This window comes from Stegodyphus dumicola, chromosome 7 (genome assembly GCF_044657685.1).
Source record: "Stegodyphus dumicola isolate Sdum_Otavi_A_Nest chromosome 7, ASM4465768v1".
NCBI lineage: Eukaryota > Metazoa > Arthropoda > Arachnida > Araneae > Eresidae > Stegodyphus > Stegodyphus dumicola.
In genome coordinates this window covers 24,368,238-24,381,061 of record NC_140774.1, presented here as the reverse complement: position 1 = coordinate 24,381,061, position 12,824 = coordinate 24,368,238, and positions in this window count along the sequence as shown.

Genomic DNA, 12,824 nt, shown 5'->3' with positions numbered 1-12,824 from the left:
GCTTCTTGAGTGTGGTTTGTTTCATAGCAAAATAATAACCAACTATTATTTATTGAAAATAGACACTTAAATACTTAAAAATATGCCACAGAAAAATTTCAAATAAATAGAATAAATTCAAATAAATGGAACAAATTCAAATAAATGTAATAAATTCAAATAAAGATTGTGTGTGACCTAGACTCGAAATTTCTAAAATAGGAACATCCTTCTCTCTACCTCCTGCGCACACACACACACAGAAGAAAAAAAAGAAAAGGAGAAAAAAAGAGGACGAAAAAAAAAACTGCGAAACCATTTTAAATAATATATCATATAAAGCCATATCTAATATCTAATGAATATTTTTAACAATACTTTTTTAGGTTATGAGCCATACAAAAGTTGGATTTCATGTTTATCGAACTCTTATGGAATCTCAAAGCTTTAAACTATTTTGACTGTATACTTTGGACGAAAATGTCTAGGTTTCTTGATCTGATTACTGTAAAACGCACAATGGCTATCTGCTTAACGATAAGGATGCCTCCATGGAAGGCTTTCTAAAGGTAGTATCATACATTCCAAAAATTTTGGAAGAACAACTCTCTAGAAAAAGTTTTCTGCTTTGTCCCACGATGTGAAACAGCCAATCATCGCAGACCGTTTTGGGGTTACAATGTAAAGGTACGTTTGTAGTTGTCCAATACAAACGGTGATTGATGATAAGGATTCGATAGCCGACTTTAAAACGAACAACTTACAGGTTTTTGCAAAAGAAATTAAAAAATCGTGTATCATCTTTACAATGGCAAAGCTAGTAGAAAAACTGTTTAAAGCAGTTGTTCGTCCTAAACTAATGAATGTGTGATACTAAACTAAAAGTCGTTAGCTCGTGCTGGCGTTATACAGGAAGAAAAACCATGAAAACGTTCATCAAGCTACCCGATCGACAGGATATGAACCCACCTGAAATTCGAAATACCAGTGCTTAGTAGTCTTATTTACTTGGCCATTGTTTAGCTTGTGTGTCTGGGGTGAATACTGAATAACATAAAACATCCGGTTTTGTTTTGTGATTACTCTGTATATGAGCTAGAAGAAGATACTAAGTAAAACCAAGTTGAATAATTTAAACATCATAACTTGCCAAATTTAAAAGTGTTTTATTTGAATATTAAAATCACTGGAATACTTAATAAATTATCCTAATTTTACGAGTATCAGGATTAAGGCTGAGCATATAAGAGGGACGTTATTTCCCGAAGAGTATCAGACATGAAAATGTATTGGCTTAAACAGTACGTGTATAAAATTTTAAGATAAAGTTTTAGCAAATTTCAGCCAAACTGCGAAATGGTAACTGACAGCATTTTTCACTACAATGTTTCAACATGCTTTTTCTAAAACCTCGTGTGCTCATGGGCAGAGTTTCCTAAATAATTAATCATTTGCTTTCATCCAGTGAGGATCTTTCATCCAGCTTAGTAGATTCGAAATTTAAGCGATGAAGAGCAGTAAAATTATGCTGAAAAGCAGAAATTGCAACAGATTCATTGGAAATATTATGCAGAGCATGTGAGTGTTAAAAATCTCATGTTTATGCTAGTAATACGTATAATTTCGTGATGGAAGCGAAGTAATACCCTTTTTAGTAGTCTCGAACAGATGAGAACATCGAAACAGTTCGACAACTGTTGTCGAAAAACCGTCACTTGGCTCTTCGAATGTTATCCCGCGAGTTTAACGTCATAAATATACTACTCATAGGATTTAGTGAATTATATTGTAAAAGAAATGTTTATACTGATTTTGTACTTCTTGAATTGACTGGGTGATAGAAACAAGATAGAATTCTCGCACATTATGACTTGTCTCAAATAGCAGATATTAATCCTGATGTTTACAAACTGCGACTGGAGCTGAAACTGTACACTTTGCTTTTGATCCTAAGATAAAATCGCAAATATCTGTTTATACTGGAGAAAGTTTTTGACGGCCATACAAACTAGTAAAGCTCATATTACTGATTATTATTTTTTTTTGGGGGGGGTGGAAAGAAATGCTTCACAAGGAATTTGTTCTTGAGGGTCAGGCGATAACTGCAAAATTTATAAAGAGATAATTGGCATTGCCTATAACAAGCATAAAATTTCACGAGAGAAGGTATATACTAGCATATCCTTTAAACAGTTAACGTTAAAAAAATAGGCCATTTTAAAGAAGTAATGTAGTTCAACTCATAAAATAATATTTTATTTAGCTATCATATATGTAAATTAATCCTATCAATACATAAGTAAATTCCTCTTATTTACAAAATGAATAGATAGATTTATTCAAACCTGATGAATGATTTCTTTTATTTTGAAATAAAAAGAGGGATACAATTCTGATATTATTATATCAGTTGCATAAAAAACGAAATTATAAAATTAAAATAATTTATATTTTCGTGTAATTAATTTATTTACAGTTATAAATATAGTTTTAAAACTTTTTCTTTTATAACTTTTATAGTTATGAAAGAAAGTTTTTACGAGAAACTTTGATGTTAAAATTAATGAGTCAAAGGTTCTGAGATATTATGATTGTAGTTTTGTTTACGATTTTTTTAAGCAATCTGTGATTTACTTTGTTGAATGAAATAAGTCAGTGATATCAAAATTGACAAATGTGAGTGAAGAAAATGGACTATCTTCCTTATCTGTCTGAGCACGTATATATAGTCGTAATACAAAGACCTCGATACATCCTTTTTTGAAGTAATTCATTAAGTCAAGGAAAATGTTTGTGGAAATGAAAGTTCGAAAATGTAAGTTTCACGCGTGCTTTTTATGTTTCTTTGTTTATCTTTAAACATTTTGTTCTTTAACGAATGACAAACATTTTTTCAGGGTTGAAAATAGTAAATATCTGATATGAACACTTCCTTGATCTGACAGGACCTCGGTGGAGTTTCAAAGTAATGGCGCGAAAATTTCTTTCTATTTTGACATTAGAAATGTCTTTAGTAGAATGTTACTGAACTTCTTCAACATCATCGTGACATTCTCACATAATTTATCATCATCGCAAATGTAATCATAGCACACATAAGATTTTGAATTTATCACACATTGTAGGAAAGCAGTTCCTTCCAGATCACTGCCATTTGTGTGAGCCGATATCTTCGATTTTCTTTCGAAATTATGATTGTAATTCCATAGTTAATCCAGTGATTTAAAAAAGGTTATTCAATGACTTGACAAAAGCCCATTTTTATAATTTAAATCTCATATAAAGATGTAATTTATAATCGTTTTAAATTTATAATATAGCCAAATATTAATTTTATGAGCATTTGTACAATTTGATGATCCTCAATGCTTATTTTGCTTATAGCTTCTTTTCTTTTTATTTAACCTAGAAGAATTTCTTCCTTATGATTCTTTAACAAGCATTTTGTTTAAATAAATAATTATCTCAACAACCAAAGTTATTGATCCTATTAATTGCATACATGCAGCAGAGATGAAGCATTTTCAAGTGTTACCTGAGAACAGACGTGTGTCTTTCGTCGAATTCGAACTTGGGATCTTAAGATTCTCTGTCAAGCTAACTATTAAACTATTCTAAAATGGTAGAAATGCAATTTTTTTTATCAAGCATTTTGAAAACAACTCAATATGATTGCGATGCCACTGTTTACGTCATCCACAGTAGGCACAACGATCAGCTGGCTATAAAAAGCTTCAAATTCGAATCCCTATGCTGCAATAAAATTGATAAAAAGGTCATTTCAAACTTTCAACGCTTTTATAGGTAAATTTCGAAGCTGTATCATAATCAAAGCAAACACAAAGATATTAGTAACGTAAATACTCATTAATTTTCATCATTTTTATATTTCCTGTAACCTTTCTCCACCCAGAAATCAAGCTGTAAGTACCATTTTTAAAACACTTTAATTTCTTAGAATTACAATCTGGTTGAACAGCATAAAATATTTTAAATTTTTTATCAACTAATAAACATTACATTGTTCATCAAAAATAGTAATACAAGGCAGCTATTTTGGGGTTATAAAATAGATGAGGTAGTTAGAAAACCAACCAACCAAAATTCCAGCACAGTTCTCTGAAATTTTATAGAGTATTTCGTAAAGAATGAGTCTTGCGTGTAATCGAGAAGAATGAATCCGTAAAACAGTAAAACTGTTTTTATTTTATTTACTACAGAGAGTCTTACTGCAAGTTTCTAAGTGAATACGAGAAATAAACGCAATAAGCATCAGAGTTTAATGTTTCATCAAATCTGAGAAGCTTATAATCCATCTCAGTTTTTCGTCCGTACCGTATATAAAATAAAGCAATTTCCTCACGAGAAAAGTTTATTGTTATTTATTTTATTTAAATGCCGCCGGCTGACAACTACCGTCTTTTGAGAGTAGTATTTGACATAACACTCTCTTATCATTATCACATCCAAGAACCTACCATTTTGTCTGTAAAAAAAGAAAGAGCAAATGAAAATGCTATTAAAATATTAAAATTTACAGCCCTCAGTAACAGCACAAGAAAAGATAAAAAAATTGCACAATCCACTGAACAATGGATTGTACTTAAACACATTCGTACAGTGGATTGTACATTGTACTTAGAAACGCTTCTTGTTTTACTGCCTAACCTACACTTACTTTTTATGTTCTGTAATTGCAAGTAAGTCACTATGGATGATCAACGTAATACCTATACTATACCCTCCTCCAATGTGTAGGGATAGAATTCCTGCATCAATCGGGAATAATTCAGCAGCATTGATCAGCTTGTATCTAGAAAACTCTTAACCCTTTCCGGCACGCTTCCTTTTAAAGTCGGAGTTTTGATGGAAAAAAAAAAAAAAAAAAAAGGTAGGCAGCCTAATTAGACCTAGAGAAGTACACAAGTAAAATTTTGTGAAGATAGCACTTATCGTTTTAATTCTGTAGGTGTGCCTAAATTGGCACATTGATTGAATAGAGCTTCGAAAAGAGTGCTGAAACGAGCATTGTTGTCAATGAACTGACCGATGAGATGCGGAGAAACAAAGAATACAGACTCTCATTTGTCATAGATGATCGGTGAGCCCGATCTCGGCATACCTAGGGTTCGCCGTTTGATTTTATGCAAGATTTCAAGGTAAAAATTTAAAACTAATATAGAATAAGGAGATTAGCATACAACCAAGAAATAACATAGAAATTTATTTTCAAACAATTCCTTTTATACCCTAAAAAAATCTGGGAAATTTCTTTGAAAAATGAGGGTCTTAAAAAACTAAACATGGCTAAAATATATGGACTGGTTTGTGTTGAGCTGCCATCTACTATAAATAAAGAAGGTTCAGAGTAACCTATAGTAACCTATAAATCCTTTTTCATTCAATTTTTCTTCGCGTACAGAAGGAAATTTTTAGGTGTGTCCAGACCGGACACACTGTGCCGCAAAGGGTTAAAGTAACTGTTTCTTTTATGTTATTTTTGTATATCTGTGTACAGTTATGTCATTAATCTGCATAGGGTTTCTAATATTTGCGTGTATTTCTTTGTGTGTTCCTCTTCTAATTAGTTTCTGTGCAGCTCAATATTAACGTTTTCAATTTAACACTGCTGAGTAATTTAGAATGCAATGGCATTCTAGTTTGCTGTTTACAAATCTTAATAGCTGCATATTGTATACTGTTTCTAAAACCTTCATTTAACATCGTGTAAATGCTTAGGGAAATATAAAGGCAGCATATTCTAAAACCCTATAAAATGTAGCAAACCTAGACATCCGATTCTTGGCTTCTAGAGTAAGAAAAGAACTATCCACAAAAACTTCCTGTATACTGAAAGTCAGAGTTAGTGCTTTAGTTTACTTGAAACGACTCTATAAGATACTACATCATTTGCTAAATTCAACTCAAAGCTTAGCAAATAGATTAAAATAATAGATTGACCTCAAAGCTCAGCATTAATTTCTGAGTCTCCTTCATTGACCAAAATGCTAATCTGAAACTTTATTCTAGTTTTATCGTTAATTAACCTGTGCTATGAACATGATCGTACCTAAAGTAAATGTTCCTAAAGTTAGTGTATTGATACTTGAAGAACAAAATTTAATTGAGAATAATATAATTTGCAGTGTGTTCTATGACAAGCGTTTTACTATTCTATATAATCACATTGATGACTGAGGCAGTATAGGGTGTAAATTTGTTTCTGTCTGTCTGGATTGAATATACTGCTCGTAACATTTTATCATCGTGCCACTTCTATTTTGACATCGTGGTCACTTCGAAATTGATAGCCACCAATAAATTTTTAACATCATTTAAAATTAGATAACAGACGACTAATTGCAACGGATTGAATATGATATACGAAACCAGAGTCCGAAATAATCGTACTGATGAACTTTCGTGAGGCTTGAATAAAGTGGACTCCTGAGAATTTTTAAAAGGCCGATAAAGCAAAAAGAATGACATCTGAAGCATCATTTCTGCAAAATGATGCCTCTCATAACCAATAAGCTCTGGAACACTTGTTACTGGGCCTTAGATATGGCTTCATTATAGCATGCCAAAATTTAAAATCCCAGTCATAGCGGTATCCTACATATCCTCAATAAGGAGATGTAATATTATGTTGTTTGATGGCAAAATAATAGCTAGGACTGCTATTCTTTCTAATTGTCTTGGGAAACATCTAGTAATCTTGAGTGGGAACAGGGAACTTACTCAAGCTATGTTCGTGTGCACGCTGAATAGACAAACAAGTTAAGAAGTGTTAACTTTACACTTTATTTCACACATCGTTCAGGTGCTCCCTCTCTTGGGAAAAGTCTTGTCGACTAACTCTTTAATTAATGCTTGTCCCTTCATGACAGCTTCATTCAGAACGTCCGTAATATTACAAAAACTGAACAGTATTTGTAACTACCTAACTACTTAAGTCTGTAAGGATCCTAAGTTTTACTAACGTTTATTTTATTTTAAATCTTTACTATCATTTCTTGTTTTCTACTTCCGGCCAGAATTAAAAGCTTTAAATAATTTATGCAAATTTGTCTTCCTAACGCCAAGTACTTAAGTTGTGGCTTTTTGCCAAGCAAGAGAGAGAAAGGAGTTATTAGAAGCAGGCCGCTTGCCATAGTAGTTCTACTCGGTTGCTGGTTGCCTTCAAGGCCAGAGGTTTAGTCCTCTTGATAATCTCAAACGTATCGTAGTTTTAGCAGCTCTCTGTACTACATACGGATTTTGTTAAATAACGGCCAATCTTAAAGTTAGGCACCTGTATATTAATCCAAAGTTAGTTTTAGTTAGAGTTTTAGTTAGTAGTTTTATATTCCTACGTTCAGACCACAAGTGGTTGGTCTCTGTATTCCGAAGTTCCGGAAATCTCTGTAAAGATAGAAAAATAAAGGGTTTCGTATACCCTTCCTGTGTGTATTGTCTACTTCACAATTTATTGAACATAGCTTGAGTAAGCTCCCTGTTCCGAGACAGGACAGTTCATGTTTCGAAAGCAAGTAAAGAGGAACACAAGTCCTGATAGTGGCGCCCGACGAAGAAGGATAACCATGGCCGAGTTTCAAGAAGAACCTGTGGTGCCTGCAGAAGGGGCTCAGAATCCAGAAATGCCAGCTGCCGCCCTGGAACGATTTGGGTACTTCGTCCAGACCATGCTCGCATCGATGAAACCAGAAGCAACCTTCAATGGAAACTCACCGGTAACCAGTTTTTTGGAAAAATTGGATGACCACTTCATGCTGTATCCAGTCCATGAATTCCAGAAAGTCACCTTAGCTACCAGCGCTTTGAGGCGCCAAGCGCTTAATTGGTTCAAATGTATAGGCAGAAACCTCTTGGGTCAAGCGGGAAGCCCCGCCTATACTTACGAAAATTTCAAGACTGCCTTAGTAAAAGCCTTCCCTTTCGTAAGAAATCGTTCAAAATTAGAAGCGGAACTCTTCAGCATATACCAGCAACGAATTGAAAATCTCTCAAGCTTTATTTTAAGAAAAATTCACGTATTTAAACTCTTGTATGGAAGCCGTCCGAATCCTGATATAATCCAAGTGATTTTGCCGAGGTTACTTCCCCAAGTACAAGACTTTATTGAATTAAGGAATCCGACTACACTGGAAAAGTTATTTGAGCTAGCAATCCAGTTTGAAAGTAGAAGAACGGCGGACGTTGAAAGAACACGCCAGTATGAGCAACGAAGCCAATTTGGTGCGCCAAGACCACAGCAAAGACAAGAACACGGCTACGGAAGCAAATCTAATCAGTGGGCAAGGAAACCTGAGTATCCAAAAAACACCGGCGAACGTCGACAGTTCAATAGTAAGCCAGAAAAAAGTCTGAAGGCCAGCGGAAAAAGAAGGAAGGCATGGAAAGGAAGAAAGAAAATTTAAACTAAAACGGATTTCTGCTGACGGGAGGGTGCGGAAATCCGAAGGCCAAGAAAACCCCTCTTCCTTCAAGTTAAATACAGTTATTGTAAAAAATTTGACTCTTCCAAAGATTGAAGTTTTGGTGAACAACATCCCAGCCACCGCACTCCTGGATACAGGCGCGCAGTGTTCCTGTGTGGCAGAAGATTTTTTTTAGGAAGTATTTCTGTAGATACCGAATATATAATTCGGATAATACGACAGTGTTAGCTGCGCAGGGAGAAAGAAGCAAAAAAAAAAAAAAAACACTGAAGTAGCACAAAGAAAACAGAAGTTGTATTATGATATGAAACGACAGGGAGTAACTTATAAAGTAGGGGATGAAGTGTTAAAAATTAAGCATTCTCTTTCTTCAGCACCAGAAGATAAATCTGCCAAAATTTTCCACAATTTGAAGGACCATATGTCATAGAAAAAGTAACTCAGGCTGTAGTGGTGTTAAAAGCCAGGAATGGTGAAACCTGCACCGCAAACGTTGACCAGATAAAACCATTTTATAATCGTAATAAAATGCCAATATTTCAAGATCTTTTGCAGGATCCAACACGGCAGGCACAATATCCAGAGGTGGAACAACGACAATCACAAGGGCAAGCCATTAGTAGACAGGAGCAATTGAAAAGAAAGTTCCCCGTTGGAAAACTGAAGGTAACAAGAAAAAGAAGCCATTCCACCGACCAGAAAAGAGAGGGCACGACCACCCCCAGAATGAAGAAGGGAGAAGTACGACTAATGCAAAGAGAGCCAGGAGAAATAGCAGCAACTATAACATGGCTCCAAAACGGAAGATCTACCCATCGGATAGGAGTCTACGCAGCAAATATCGACGAATTGATGAAGGAAAACCAGCTGCCGATGCAAAGAAGCAAGAAAAGTTTGAACAGCTAGCAACGAGATCCAGGCAACAACGAGAGAGAGTTGTCCCGGTTCCGTCAAGACCAGCTGCCATCAAACGGCCGAGACCACAAGCAGATGTTAAAAAGAAGGTCTTCAAGGGTGACCGGACTGGAAGAAAAAGAAAGCTCATGGAGGAAGGAACTGAAGGGCGAACCCGCTCAAGAAGGAAGATAAACCAGGCGGTAGTCTTTCCTACTTTCCAGGACTGGGCAGAAAAAAGGATGTCTGAATATCACAAAGATAAGTAAAACTTTATGTTACATTGAAAATTTTAGTTTTTCATTCTTACTGCAAGTGGCAGAATTCAAGAAGTTTTACCTCATGTGAGGCCTACCTTTATCGCCAAAAAGGCGAGAAATGAGTTGTTACCTATTTTGGTATTGTTTTTCAATTACTCGCGAGTAAAACTAAAATTAATGTATAATAGGAATGTGTAAATACTTGAATATTGTAAAAGCATTGATAATTTTTGAGAAAGGTACCTTAAGAAAATTGTAAAAATTATTGTATAAAATTTTAATTAAAAGATTCTGGCAAGAAAGAAGTTTTAGTCTGAAAGACTTTTGAAATGTAGCATTTCAATGTAGAAGAATTTGCACTTGCTTGGAAAAGAATAGAAGTTAACAATGTACTACTAATGTATGTTTTAAAATGCGTAAAATTAACGGCATGTTAATATGTCCTTATATACAATGTGAACTGTTATCTTAAAAGTTAAGAAATACTGTGATATGTTAAAAGTGAAAATATTAGAGTAATACCAAAAATTTTAACTTATTGGTGTGACTGTAAAAAGAGCAAATTATTGTGAATATGTGTTAAAGGTTGAATGAATGTAGTTAGGTTCTCTGACGCTACACTTCAGAGTTAGCCGCTATTCAGAATAGTACCTCAGGGTTTAGAGATGAATATGAAGTGTGTTCTGAGGTCTTGTTATGTTGAATTTTAACACGTTAGTGTTTTGATTGCAGGCGGTAGTGTTGAACACTTGTACATAGACACGCACGTGTTTGGTGTTTTTCTTTACAACACATGTCAGAGAGCCCAGGGAGATAATTAAATAACGTCATGAATGAAATAAGAATTTTAAAAGAGAAATATAAATATTCATGTTACTTGCCATTTGATTGTGTAACATTTCATTAAACTAGTTTTCCTTCCAGATCTCTGGAAGGAACCAGATTTCAACTAAGAAACTTCTGTTTATAGATGCAGTACAGATGAAAATTACTTGTCCATGGAGTTGATAATGTAAAAACGACTTTTTAATTTCTAGATTAGATAATTTCTAGGGAGAAATGTTTGTAAAAGATTGGCTTCGCGTTAGATTCTAGAGCTAAAAGTTTTCAACAAGGTCGTTTTAGACCTCAGTTTCAAACTAATTAACTCTGCCGGGAATTATGTAAGGATCCTAAGTTTTGCTAACGTTTATTTTATTTTAAATCTTTACTATCACTTCTTATTTTCTACTTCCGGCCAGAATTAAAAGCTTTAACTAATTTATGCAAATTTGTCTTGCTAACGCCAAGTACTTAAGTTGTGGCTTTTTGCCAAGCAAGAGAGAGGAAGGAGATATTAGAAGCAGGCCGCTTGCCATAGTAGTTTTACTCGGTTGCTGGTTGCCTTCAAGGCCAGAGGTTTAGTCCTCTTGATAATCTCAAACGTATCGTAGTTTTAGCAGCTCTCTGTAATACATACGGATTTTGTTAAATAACGGCCAATCTTAAAGTTAGGCACTTGTATATTAATCCAAAGTTAGTTTTAGTTATAGTTTTAGTTAGTAGTTTTATATTCTTACGTTCAGACTACAAGTGGTTGGTCTCTGTATTCCGAAGTTCCGGAAATCTCTGTAAAGATAGAAAAATAAAGGGTTTCGTATACCCTTCCTGTGTGTATTGTCTACTTCACGATTTATTGAACATAGCTTGAGTAAGCTCCCTGTTCCGAGTCAGGACAGTTCATGTTTCCAAAGCAAGTAAAGAGGAACACAAGTCCTGATAAGTCTACTCTCACCCTTCAGTGTTACCTGAAAGCTATGATACGAGCTATCGCTTGCCGCTTAACTTAGCAAACTCAAAAACTTTTAACTTCATTCTAGCTCACCATTTGTGAGTGTTGAATTTAAATAATACAAAACAAAATTTAAGTATCCCTGACTTCGCAAAGAACGGCTGTAACATACAATTCACTTTGATGCAATATACGAATTTTCTGTCAAGACCACAACACTTTGGGTCGAACAACTTATGTTCTACCACTTGGGGTAATAAATGGTAATTTATTTTACCATAAAAGCGACATTCTCTGAATACGAGGCACGCTCGGCAAGTATTTACACAGTCAAATAACTATTCATTGCAATTCATACGATTACGATATATACTAAAACGCTTGCCAGTGAAATTTGGACAAATTTCTGGACTGAGTAAGTACATGACGAAATGAGGCATAAAAGAAAGACGCTAATCAAAGTTTTTAACTGTTACGTAAATAAAATGTTATAGTATTTCCGATGTTGGACTTTGGACCATTCTCTCTATAATCCTAATCTGGCGCAAAATCATCTTTCGCATCTTTTTTCAGTTCTTGTTCACGGGGGCCCCTGTTTTTTGAACTTACATGAATGTTCGACTAAAGGTAATATGGTGGATGTAATATTTTAGAAAATGGGCACTAACAAATTTATTCCGTACATAGACAAACGCTATGGTCATTCATCATAATGATTACACAGGAAACTTCGATTCTCAGAAGTTATTTGGACATAATAAAATCAAAATTCATTCGAAAGTGGCATGATGTAAAATGTGTTATATGTAAATATATTTTACTTTTGAAAGCATAAATTTATAAAAATAAGCATGGAATGCTGTATGGAATTTAAATAATTAATTTAAATGAGTTGATTTATAAAAATTTCAATGTGATTATTTTTTAACCACTGTTTCTACAACGATAGCATTTATTACATTTTATTTCTTTTCTTTTTGTAGTTATGGCATAGTTCTTCTATAAATGAAAAAAATAAATATACTTCATCTTTTATTTGCTTCTGTTTCAATAAAAAATGCTTCCAGATTTCAAAAAGTTACAAACATATAAATGACTATGAGGAAGAACGAAATCATTTAACAATAGAAGCAAAGAAAAGAAGTAAGTAAACAACAGAAGTAAGGAAAAGATTCTTGTGATATAACGAATCTTTTATTTTGTATATCAAAATATTTTGATTATTGAAAGGATGAATGAACGGTCAGAAACTTGTAAATTGTCAATTCAATAAAATAAAGAAAACACTTTTTTTTGCCTTTCTCTTAACAGGACAATGCATCTTCCCTCAATTATGAATCAAAGAAATGTTTTCGTGATTATCTGTAGACAGAATATTGATTGCAACTACTACAGCATTCAAAGACATTGTTTGATTCTGAGAAATATCTTTCGGTATGAGTATAATGGAGATTCTTGCTACATGCTTGGCATATCACA